At 31.0% G+C, this 12,137-nt stretch overlaps 1 protein-coding gene across 1 annotated transcript in view; it reads right to left on the minus strand.

Moving 5' to 3' along the window:
- The window catches only part of LOC139097260 (monocarboxylate transporter 1-like), a 203,102-nt gene extending 193,871 nt beyond the window's left edge, over positions 1 to 9,231 (minus strand). The window contains exon 1 of the mRNA XM_070649049.1: positions 9,061 to 9,231. The gene's annotated coding sequence lies outside the window, so the exon portion shown is untranslated. The remainder of the gene's footprint in view (positions 1 to 9,060) is intronic.
- Between the last annotated feature and the right edge of the window lie 2,906 nt (positions 9,232 to 12,137).

Genomic DNA, 12,137 nt, shown 5'->3' on the forward strand with positions numbered 1-12,137 from the left:
CCAGTTTCGATACGTAAATTTCCAATTACTCAGTGAATCTCATATAACAAACTTCCATTTTCACAACTTAATGCAACATGAAATGGGTTAGTAAGCTCAATAGAAGAGGGAAATAGAAACAACAAAAAATAAAAGAGGAAAACTTTCCATAATTTATGTATGAAAGCTTACATCGGCAGTAATATTAGCATAGCAAAAATCAGTAAAAGGAACAAAATTTATACACAAAAAAAATCATCAGAGATTTATTTTTTGAGTGGGGTTGTGAGTGTAAAATACAATGTATCGTAACAGCAGCATCGTAACTGGAAAATAAAACAAATTCAGTCACGTTTAGAGAGTATTCGAGATTGGGGGATAGTTTGAGAATGTGTTTGGAGTTTTGAGAGACAGTCAAGTGTCCTTGTGGGGAAATTATTCAATGTTTTGAAAGAGTTTGTCAAAATCAAAGCTGGTTGTGAAGTGAGCGTGAGTGTGTTGATATACCAGGCCTAGTAAAGCTACTGTCTGAACAAACTTGTACACTCGAATAGCAAAATTCGGTTAGCAAATCAGAAATTCAGCCTAGGCCAGTTTGACACTGACTTGGTGCCAAATTAGGTTTGAATTCGGTACCATTCAAAAGTCATCCTGGCCTGGTGGCTACTTTGGATTGACTAACCGATTTGTGTTATTCAGAAAAAAAGCATGAACGACCACACATTCAAATATTGTCACCAATGCGCTTGATGGCAGTATAGGGTCTGGAGACGGTCAGTTAGTCGTTATGGCCAAATAACGAATGAATCCGGTGACAATATTTAAATCTGCCCATCACGGTGATTCATAAACAGAGTTCAAACTCGACATGGTTAAATTCTACTCAAATCAACTCGACTCGAAACAAATAAAGTCATTTTCGTGTCGATTTGGATTGTTTTGAGTCGACTAGAGTCACTATGACTTTTTCTTTCAGAAATTATTCCAAAAATCATACAAGGAACTCCCAAACAACATGAGCAATCAAACAAATGTTCAGTGCAATCTACACGGACAATACATTTTATGACTCTCTGTAACAACTTACATTTTCCAGCATAATCTGTAGACTATTGTCTATCATTCATTTCAATGTGCATTTGACATTGATGTTAATGACGACCATCAAAGCTGACAATCGATAATTTTCCCACCAACTATTTTTTCATTCATAAAACTTTCTCATCACTTCTGATCTGAACTGAAATGGAATCGATAATTTGCTACATTTCCATTTAAGAATACAGAACATGCAACAAAAGGATGTAACAGATTTTGAACCGGAACAGCATATTAACTCAGTAGTCAAAGTTTTCAAATATTTTTCAGCAGATGGTTCATGCAACATATGCTGAATATTTATTAACAACTAACATTGGATGTGAAAAAGAATAGAAACTAATTTTTCTATATAGACAATGAAAGTGGTAAACGAAAATGAGATTATATAGGTCAGTACTATCAAAACTCATTTATATTATTGGATCTTTATGTAATTTGACTGATGAAGATTTTCAAAGTAAGGTATGAACAATGTGAGGAGATAGAGGTCAACCTTCTCTTCCCTTCCACCGGCAAATTGACATTCAAATTCGCTAGGGCAACGCTGTAGTAAGGGTAGGTCGCAAAATTGCCTTCATTTTATCATGACGGCGCATTTTAAACTATTTTAACCGGAAAAACACGGACCGAAGCTTTGTGCCGCTCGAGTAAGTTGGCGCCAAAGCAACTTTACTTCATTATGACTTCTTGTCGTCAGCTCAGCAACCTTGTGTACCATAATGTGGTCTAAAGGACGCCGCTAGGATACCGTTACTCATCCGTGTTGTGAGCAAGTCATGCGAATGCCCTGAAAGCTTCGTAACGTCCATTTAGACTAAGAAAAGTGAAATTTGACAAATTGCGCGTACTGGGTCGGGTATGTTTTCTTAAGACTTAAGACATCAACATATAAATAAGATAAAACATCAGGCTTTCTGTTAGAGAATATCAGACATAATCTGTCTTTAAGTCCTTTTCCAAGAAATTTCAATAAAAAGTTTTGACAACTTAGTTACTTTTTTATTGATTATTTTAAAGCCTCTCCTAACTTCCCAGCCAAAAAACACTTTACAAACAATATTAAAAGTAATCTATCATCATTATTTACATTCATTTTTTATGATAAATAATGTTCTCGCTTTGCTTGTCAGGTAAGAACACATAATGAACTCCTAAACAAAGTACAAACTTAATAAATGTCATATTAAACCCCAAGTAAAGCTCACCATATTTATCAACTTTTAAATTTCATCAGTTTTATGTTGTATTACTCAATTTTTGGAAGAATATAATTTAATAACACCTTCATGTCAATGTTTTGGCAATGAAAGTGAGAAAAATCCTCAAAATTCACTTTTTATCAAAGCTCACACATTCCGACCATATGAGCATATGAAAAATTACATTACATTCACTTCCTCACTTCCAAAAATTTTCTCTTTTTTCTGGTACCTTCCATTTCAACTTTTCGTTCCCCTCAGCTTTAAATTTCATCTCAACACAAAACATTCACGTCATTCATTGGAGTTCTCTTCGGTATCTGCGGCACAAATATTTCCTAAACAATTTTTTACTTTTATTCCTCAATTTATCTTCTTCTTTTTTTGAACTCGTCATATGAACCTGCAGTGATGGTGTCGATGACGATGGTGATGAAAGCATGAATTTGTTATGTGTGCGTATATAAAATGCGGAATATGGTTAAGTTAGAATATACAAGCAGATATATAAATAGAATAAGAAAAGTTGGAAGATATACGGAAGAATGGCAGAAATCACACATTGTTATCGCAGTGAATTTCTCCCTGAACAGAAGCAATAAAGGCTTGATAATGGTATGAAATAAAAAGTTATAGTTAATGAGATATTCTTAACACAATTGGAAGCATTTTGAAGGTTACTTGAATGGCGTAAGTTGGTTAATTGATCCAAAATCCGGCACCAAATCAGTGTGATTCTAGCAGGGTTTCGGACTTAAACCGAATAAACCAAGTCTAAGTAATTTTGATTCCAAGTAACTCTAATTTTGCGTAACTCTTACTTGATGCTGAATTCAGTTTTAATGAAATTTAAATCCTACTCTATGCCAGAGTTACGCCGACATGGTTCCAGATTTCGGGTCAATTAAGCGACTTGTACGTTTTGGATTAAATATACTTTTTAAATGATTTTGACGTCTAGAGTCAAATAATAAATTTAATATTTTATGGTGCGTTGTGCATTTTTCGAACATCATAAAATGTCAAGGTTTGCATTTGAAAACAACATCGAGTACATTTTGAATCTTTATCATTCATAAATGCTAACTTTCCGAACTTCATGTCATTTGAGTGTATTTCTAGAGAAAATTCCTTTCGAATCGCTTCTTGGAAGTCCAAAAGGAATTTCCCAAAAATTGTTCTGAAATGTACCAAACTGCCGAAATGTACAAAATATCTAATGAATGCTGATGCATTTTACAATTTCGTTTGGAAAATAGGGAGATTTTGAATGAAAAGTTTTCAGAATGAATCTCATGAACGTTTCGAAAATCTCGACGTTACTGTGAGTGCGAGTAAGGGTGAAATTCGAGTAATTTCTTCAAAAATTGTTAGAAAATTTAACTCCAAATTTCAAGAATCAGACCAAGATATGATAAAAACTTGCTAAAAATATTTTTAACACTCTTTCCTATTTTTGTAGAAGGATTTCAAGCAATAGAATCACATTGACAAAATGATCTTTCCATCACCATTCCCAACACTAATTCTGCCACATCAGCTTAAAATCAATATGATCAGAACAACGACTTTGTCATCACAGACGAAACATTTATATTCATTTTTCCTACTTTTCATTTTCTGTCTAAAATAAATTTCAATAAGCACAAATAAAAGGAGTGGTTATGGAAATTCTATCAAACTTAGTAATATTACAGCACATGAGTAAGATACGAAAAATTTAAATAGAACTGAAAAAGAGAAACAAATCGATCATTAGCTATTTGCATATATTATATTCTAAAGTCCCATGTTACACTTTAGATGGGTGTGTTTTGTGCTTTACTGTTGGTGTAAATGTATATGACATCGTCTGAAGATTTATGTTGACATTCATCTTGCCACCACAGTATCATGTATCAGTCCTTGTTTGTTATTTTGCTCGGAGGTAAAATTTTGGATGGAATTTTTGGTATGTAAAATTTGGGCATTAAAAGAGCACCCTTTAGATGTTTTGTCTGAATATGATTATGGATGAGATCCATCTTGACATCTTTATTGCTTACTTTGCATGATGCAGATCACAAATGTCGGTGTTCAAATTGAATATCCGACATGGGCAAAGCCAGAAATTTGTGAAAAACCCTATCAAATTGAAGGTTATTTTATAATAAGGATGAAGGAGCTCAACTCCTAGAACCTTATTCCTTAATACGCTCCTGACTTTCGGGTTCAAATTCCACATTAAGCCTGGCAATTTTTTTAAAGTTTAGATACTTAAACTCGTTAATTTTAGTAGCTCAACATCAGATATTCAGAATTAAGGTAACGTGTCAATTAGAGAACGAGTCATGAATGATGTATAAAGGGACAAGAAGTTTTTACAGAAACGGAATTGAATTTTAAATTGATATTTTCATTAACTTCAAAATGAAAACCAAGGATTCTTAAAAAAATTCAAATCAGCCATACAAAAAAATCCAAATTTCAATCTAAAACTGAATAAATTTCTCCCCAAAGGATTTCTATCATAGCAGGAGCAGCGATGGTGAGAAAAGTGATATGACAATATTTGCCTTTCTACGCTTCTTCATTTTCTCATTTTACTTTTACAATTTTCTTCCCCCTTGAACTTCATGTGTACGTGTACGAAATGTGAGTTTGCAAAATTTGAATTGGAAAATTGTAAAAATTTTCTTTCTTCTTTCCTCGACTCCAAAAAGCGATTTAAAGCAGAGACAGATGTGGGAATTCCTGTAATATTGATGCGCTTGATTGCTGTTAGACTAGATGAGATATTTACATTGTTTCATATAATATTTTCATTAATGTTTAATTTTAATTTAATGTTTGTTTGTTTTTGTGCTGCTTGTTGCTGTGCGTCTTTGAAAGAAAATGTTCTTTGTGTACTTTAAGTTATTTGCGAATTTATGGCATTTAAGGGAAAGAAAATGAAGTCAATAATAAAATCAAAACAATGCTTTAAGCAGTTTACATTAAGCTGATGAAATATAAACATTTTTTATTAATTACGAAGAGCTTTAACTCGAATGAAAATTTAAATTTAGTTTGTTTAGTGCATGGATTTAAATTCAGTTCTTTAGGTTAACATTGAGCATTGAACTTTTGAGTCCTTGAATATTTTGGTTTCTTTAAGAATCCATTAAAAAAAACTTTATCTATTCAGATCATTGAGATTATGACACTAGGGCTTTTCGTTGCCCAATCAATAGACCTACAGTTTATATTGGGATCATAACCACTCCAAGGAATGAATTCATTGCGCTATCATAATATGAAGCTGTTTATGATGAGCAACATATGATGATGATGTGCATTCATTATGACGTATTGACGATGTCATGACGATTTTTCCTTATTTTTCCAACATACGTGACGGATTACATGAATTCTAGAGAACGAGACCATGAAGTCTTAATCCCGGCATCAGAAACCCTACATTTGACATCATAGTGAGTACATTAATAACGTCATCATCATGATATTTTAATATTTTCCTGACAATTCGGATTAAAATAATATTTATGAAGTATTTTAAAATGTTAATCAGGAATTTTATGAGATATAAAACGTGGCAACTTAATTACTGTATATTATAATGAATTTCGACAATGAATTTTAAAAAACAATAATTAACTATAATCTGTTTTTAATTCATGTATAAGCTATATTATGAGTTGATTAATGAATAATTTTGAATTTAAGCTAACTAGAATTAAAGCTGTTATAAGTAATTGAAAAAATTTATTTAACAAAATGCATTGATTCTGAATTATTGTCAACAGCTCTAAAAGCACAAACGTTACATATTTCCCGATTATTCCCTTACCCATCCAAATGTCCAACCCTTAAATAAAGGTTTTTAATACAATTAATTTAAAATTGAAGAATTTTACAATGAAATATGATAACAAATCAGATGAAATCTGAATAAAATATCCGAAATCCCTTGAGCCAGTTATAAACCTAAACAAAAAGCTAAAACGCTTACTCTTTGTGTAGGTTCCGTATCACATTTCCATCAAATCTTAAGAAAACAGTCGAATAATGCATAATTGACTTGCTCACGAAGAGATTGTAGGAAGACATCCTGTTGCCTTTAAAAATTCTTTAAAACATCCTTGAAACAAAATATTTTCTGATTCCCACAAAAAATTCAAATGAACGCATGTCTCATGTTGCGTTAAATTTACATAAAAAATCTTCAAAAAATGAGAATTTTTAAAAATTTCGCTAATTAAAAACATCAAACACGAAGGTGTAAATAAGAAGATTAAGTCTCATGAGATGAAAAACTTTTTCATCGAGAAATTCAATCGTTTGATATAAATTAATCTAAGATAATTAGAGATTACATCAAAAAGTATGTGGGAGGTTTCATTTACCAATTAGTATCAAAAAGTTCAGATTTGTTTGTAAATTTTTGATTTTGTTTCTTTTATTTAATATATAATTCACATTGAATAATGCAAAAATTGGATGTGGGATGTTTTTACATCCGCTGAGCTGCCCTGAGTGATAGTATAGAAGAATAGACCGAAACAGAGCTTTTAAGGTTCCGTGAAAGCTCTTTTATTAACACCAACTGAAAGATGACTATGTTAGACACTTTTTGGATCTTCTTGTCGAATCCATTCGGTCTACAAACTGTCAAATAGAGCTTGCATTTGGTATTCCTCAAAAAGCTTTAGCAGAGCCATAAAAGCTCCGTCATGTTCATATGTGTCGCTCGGGTCCTAACTTTTGTGCCATGACAATTTTCACAAATACAGTTGAAGAAACTCAGGTTCTCTGTAGACTAAACTAAACCAAATTACACTTCATTAACCCCCACACTAATCTCATCTCAACTCCCAAAAAACTGCATTTCATATCATTTAATCTCGATTAGCGTAAATTTTCATCAATTTTCATGCTAATTCCCAAAAACTTTAATCCTCTGAAAATTTCCATCTTTTCCACAGCATGACGATTTTCCCGCAATTGTTAAAATCGCATCAACAACAGACAAGAATTAATCTTCTATGATAAATAATCTCATTTAATTCCCAAAAAAATAATAAGAATTTTTAATCTTGAATGCTTCGTTGCTTTACATTTTTTGTGATTAATATGAAAAATTTATATTTAAATGAGTTTAAAGCTCTTTAAAGTAATTCATGAGATGAGCTGAAATGAGATAAATTTTTTGTCCAGTGGCGGGGAACTTGTGAGTTGCGGCACAATTCCTTAACAGTCAAAGAGTATGATTTATACCTTAAATATGCTAGATGAGCATGCTCATGAGCGTTTCTCTCAGTTTAATCTGTTTTCGGGACCGCAAGCTCTTTGCCAGCTAAGGATTGTGTGCCAAAATGTTTCGATGTTATATGCCGTATGCGGTTTCGTACGAGGCTTACCACCAAAGTGTGCCCGGATAGAGTTACGAGTAAATTAAAAGTTATTCCACAATTTCAGTGGCAATTGTTGATTTAAATTTGTTCACATTCACAAGATGCTCAAGCTATTTACTTTACGTACATTAAGAAAACTTTAAAGAATTCAAAATAAATAAAGAAAATTCCATTAGCAAGAAAATATTTTTCATTCACATCCGTTCACGGTCAATGACATTGAATGAATAAATGAAGAAAAATTGAAATAAAAGGCACATTAAAGGAGGATGTGCTGAAGAAAAAAGTCTTCTTTACTCTCTGAAGGATGTAAAAGCTTTGAACTTATGTATGTAGGTGCGCAAATTAGGCATAACTCATGAGAATTACTTAAGTTAGTTTTGTAAGAATTTATGTGAAGCTGATCGTGTCTTTCAATGAATTATCTCAGTTTGGATTCTGTTGCTGATTTGAATACTTGTGCTGTTTTGTGATGAGATTTCCATTTGACAACAAAGTTTTGAACAAAATTAGCTTATTTGATGAAAGAATTCTAAATTTGGAAAATGATGTGTAGCATATTAACAAGTTTATTCTTTCCATTTGAAGGTGAATTGGTTTAAAGTTCTGTAACCTTCTGATTTTCACCTTAATGCTCCAAAAACACCATGAACTTTTCAACATTCTTAATGAAATTTTTCAATAATTTTATTAAAGAATTTTTTTCTTTTCACAACTTTTTCAAACTATTAAGGTTATTCGCTTGGAGTTTTGTGGGCATAGAAGTCAAGGCAGAGTTAAAAGAAAACTTAATAAGGCTATAGCCATGCTATAGCCAGTTCATTAGAATAAGTATAAATGATTAGATGTAAATTGCTTTGTCGCGTAACTTTCTAGAGTAGACTATGCAGAACTCGATGTCAACTCGAATTTCATACAGAGTTGATTCGACTTAAACCGAGGTTTTCATACAAAGTCCGAATTAACTTTAGCACTGATTAAATGGCTAGTTTAAAGAACGACTGTTGCGTCAAAATGCAACTCCCGAGCGGTTAGAACTACGACTTAGTTGTACCCGTTGTTATGTTTGTGAATAGCTCCATGTCAATTTTCAGATGATCTATCTAAGATTCCACTGGTCGTAACAAGAATTAGGCGAATCTTTTAGCTAGTCAATCAAAAATTGTACACTCAAGAATTTAAAATCTATCGAGTCAAATCTCTTTTTGTTAAAATAAATTCTTCAATTTTTTAGAGTTCATTGGATAAATTGAAGCAACTCCATTTCAACTTTTTATCCCTAAAATACGTAAAAACATGAAAGATGTTCCTTCAGAATTTTCACACGATTTTTTAATCTCAATTTACATGCTCGTGATTCTATGCATTATTACTTCCGATTTTCTCACCTTTTCAAGAACTCTTGACAAAATTCCACTTTTAATATTCCAGGATTGAATTTAATATTCACAATTTTTTTTTTTATTAAAATATTTTAATGAAAAATTCTTCAAATTTTTTGTGATATTTTTTTTCACGGAATTTCCATAGAAAATTTCATTTAACACAGGAGTTACACAGGCGTATGTTCATTGAATTTATTCCACAAAATTTTCAGATTATCTTTTTTTTTTGCACAATTTAAAGTGATATTTTTTCACATTTACATTCATACGGTGTAACACAATATTTACTTTAAAAATTTCCCCGGGAACTTAGAGAAGCTTGGTTAGGAATTTTACACTTTTTTTCCACAAAAATGATCCTTTTTGGGGTGAATATATTATCTTTATTAGATTTTCTAAATTTTTCACATTTTTTATGGAATTTTAACAAAAATTTTCATTTTCTTCAATTTTTTTTAAAATAAAATGTTGAATTTTTTAAATCACAAATTTGGATTTTTTAAATCATTTTTTGGATTAAAAAATTAAATTTTTTTCAAAATCAATTTTTTCGATTTTTTAAATTACTTTTTTAAACTTTTAAATATTTTTTTGTTTATTTTTTTAAATTTTTTTTAAGCTGTAAGAAAAAATTTTAAAACTTTTAAATCAACTTTTTTGGTTTTTAAATCAAATTATTGAATTTTCAAATTAATTTTTCTTATTTTTAAATCAATTTTTTTGAACTTTTTAATTTGACAAATAAATTTCAAAATTATTTTTGAAGAAATTCTTTTGATCTTTAAATTTTTTTTTTTTTAATATTTTAGGTGTTGAAAACTGACGAAAAATAATTTTTTTAAATTTTTCACAAAATTCTTAAATCTTCAACTTTATTTCTCAGAATTTTCCCGATCCACACAAACTTTTCTTCATGAATTTTTCACAACAATTCCACTTCACTTATTTTTCAATAGCTTTAAGGTTGTTTGTTACTTTGACCTAAAATGAGCGGACTTAAAGTTATTTTCACTGCTTTAATGACACTTGATAATTTTCAAAGCATTTTCAATTTTCACTTCAATGAGAATTTAATTCAAAATTCTTAATCCAAAAAAGGAAATTCCAAGAATAATTTCAAATTTTATATATTTTTTCACCTTTGAAGTCATAAATTCACTTCAAAATTAACACCTAAGATTCTTTTTTTGATCTTTAATTAATTTCCTTCCTTTTTATTAAACTAATTATAATTCACTTCCATAAATTCTCCACCTTAGTGTACAGTCACAGTCAAAAGTCCTCATAAATATTCCAAAAAAACTAATTCTGATTTATTTGCCTATAGAAAATAATTTTAATTTAAAACTGAGGCAGTCATTGGGTACGCACAGTATCACATTCACAAAAAAAAATAATAATAAATTCTCATTAAATTTCTCGGATGCTTCACAATTACCGTGTACAGCAGACAAAAAAGGTAAAATTAAGTCCACATGAAAGTGTTTTTTTGTGTGTGCCGCAACTCACTCGTCGAGTCAATATTTACTGCTCGAAAATGAACAAGATAAAAATTAAAATAAATTGCTTAATTGTTGAGCTTTTGAAAAAATATAAAAATTTACAGTTTCGTCCTCAAAACGCTCAAGTGATCCTTCACTGTTGCGAATTATTCAGCACAACACAATGCAAACAATTTTCAGTTTTTTTCATTGTGCAAACAATTCCCAATGTGGAATTTCACTTAAATTCTTTTTTATATCAGCACTGCTATCTGAATTTTTTTAAAAATTCAATTATGTCGTCAGTGACTATAAAGGGTCGAGCCCAAAAAAAACCTTCAAATTCACTCTATTTTTGTACGTCACAAAATTATTCTTTTCTATCTCAATGAAATATATAAAAAGGGGGAAAAGATTTAATTTGCACGCACGGTATCGAGCACGAGAAACACGACGACAATACAACAAAAAAATTTTCTTTTGAAAGACCGAATTTCGCGCGAACAAGTCAACGGCTGATGCAAAACTAAATGAGACGATAAGAATTGGAAAATGAACAGAAAAAATAAAATTGTTACACATTAAAAACGTGTCTGCGGTGTGCATGCAAACTTTCCAAGCATCTGTTTATTTCCAATGGATGCTGGATGCTGGGATTGAGAGAGAATGTTTGACGGATTGATGATGAAACATTCAAACAAAACATTCAGCATTGGTTGATGCAGTTTTTTTTTTGGGTTTTGTGAATGAATGGAAATTTTACAACTTTGTTATTGAGTTTGGTGTTTTTGGCGGGTATTATTGAGAAGTTCAATGTTTATTGGGTAAGTTTTATCATTTGTAAGTTCACATTTTGTGTGGAATTGTCTCAAAACTCGGTGGTTGGATGATTTAGTACTTCGGTGTATAATTATTGGAATACCAAGCCTGTATTCATGGGTTTTAGACTCAACAGGAGAAATTGTAATGGAAACGCTACTCACAGCCTTCTTTCTTAGACTACAGGCAGTAATGTCATTAAAGGAACTATTTTGACCCATCATTGAAGGTCTGGCTCACATTCACTTGTTAAACAATCGACACGAATCGCTCTAGCACAGCTTTGGATCTTCAAAGCAAAATGTTGCCTTAAATGAACTTTGCAGCATGTTTCACTTGGAAATGCCTTACAATACAAAAACATACCAAAATCCAAATCTGCCTTACCTAAATTTACAATCACACAATAATTAGAAAAATGCGCTTCATACATTTTCACTACAAAATTTCCATACTTATCACACTTCCCTTAAAATAAGTGGTAGAGGAAGTTTACAACCTAATTCAATTCTCTTCATGAAGCATAACATATCGAATAAATACAAAAACGTTTTTCCAATTAATTCCTTGTTTTGCGTAGCTAACATTTGTCAATATATAATTAGACATATCGTATCATGATTTGTGAACTACTCATTCCAACTTGTTATTTGTTTCATGAGACACTCAATTATTGTAGGAACAAAAATTATTGCTAATGAAACCAACATTGATTTTTGGATGATTATGCGATGTGAAAGTTTTTGGTAGTTATTGTTTGTAAATATTTATGATCGATTA

This window comes from Chironomus tepperi, unplaced genomic scaffold, assembly GCF_022539635.2.
Source record: "Chironomus tepperi strain 1889 unplaced genomic scaffold, CSIRO-AGI_Ctep_v1 contig_418, whole genome shotgun sequence".
Taxonomy (NCBI): Eukaryota; Metazoa; Arthropoda; class Insecta; order Diptera; family Chironomidae; genus Chironomus; species Chironomus tepperi.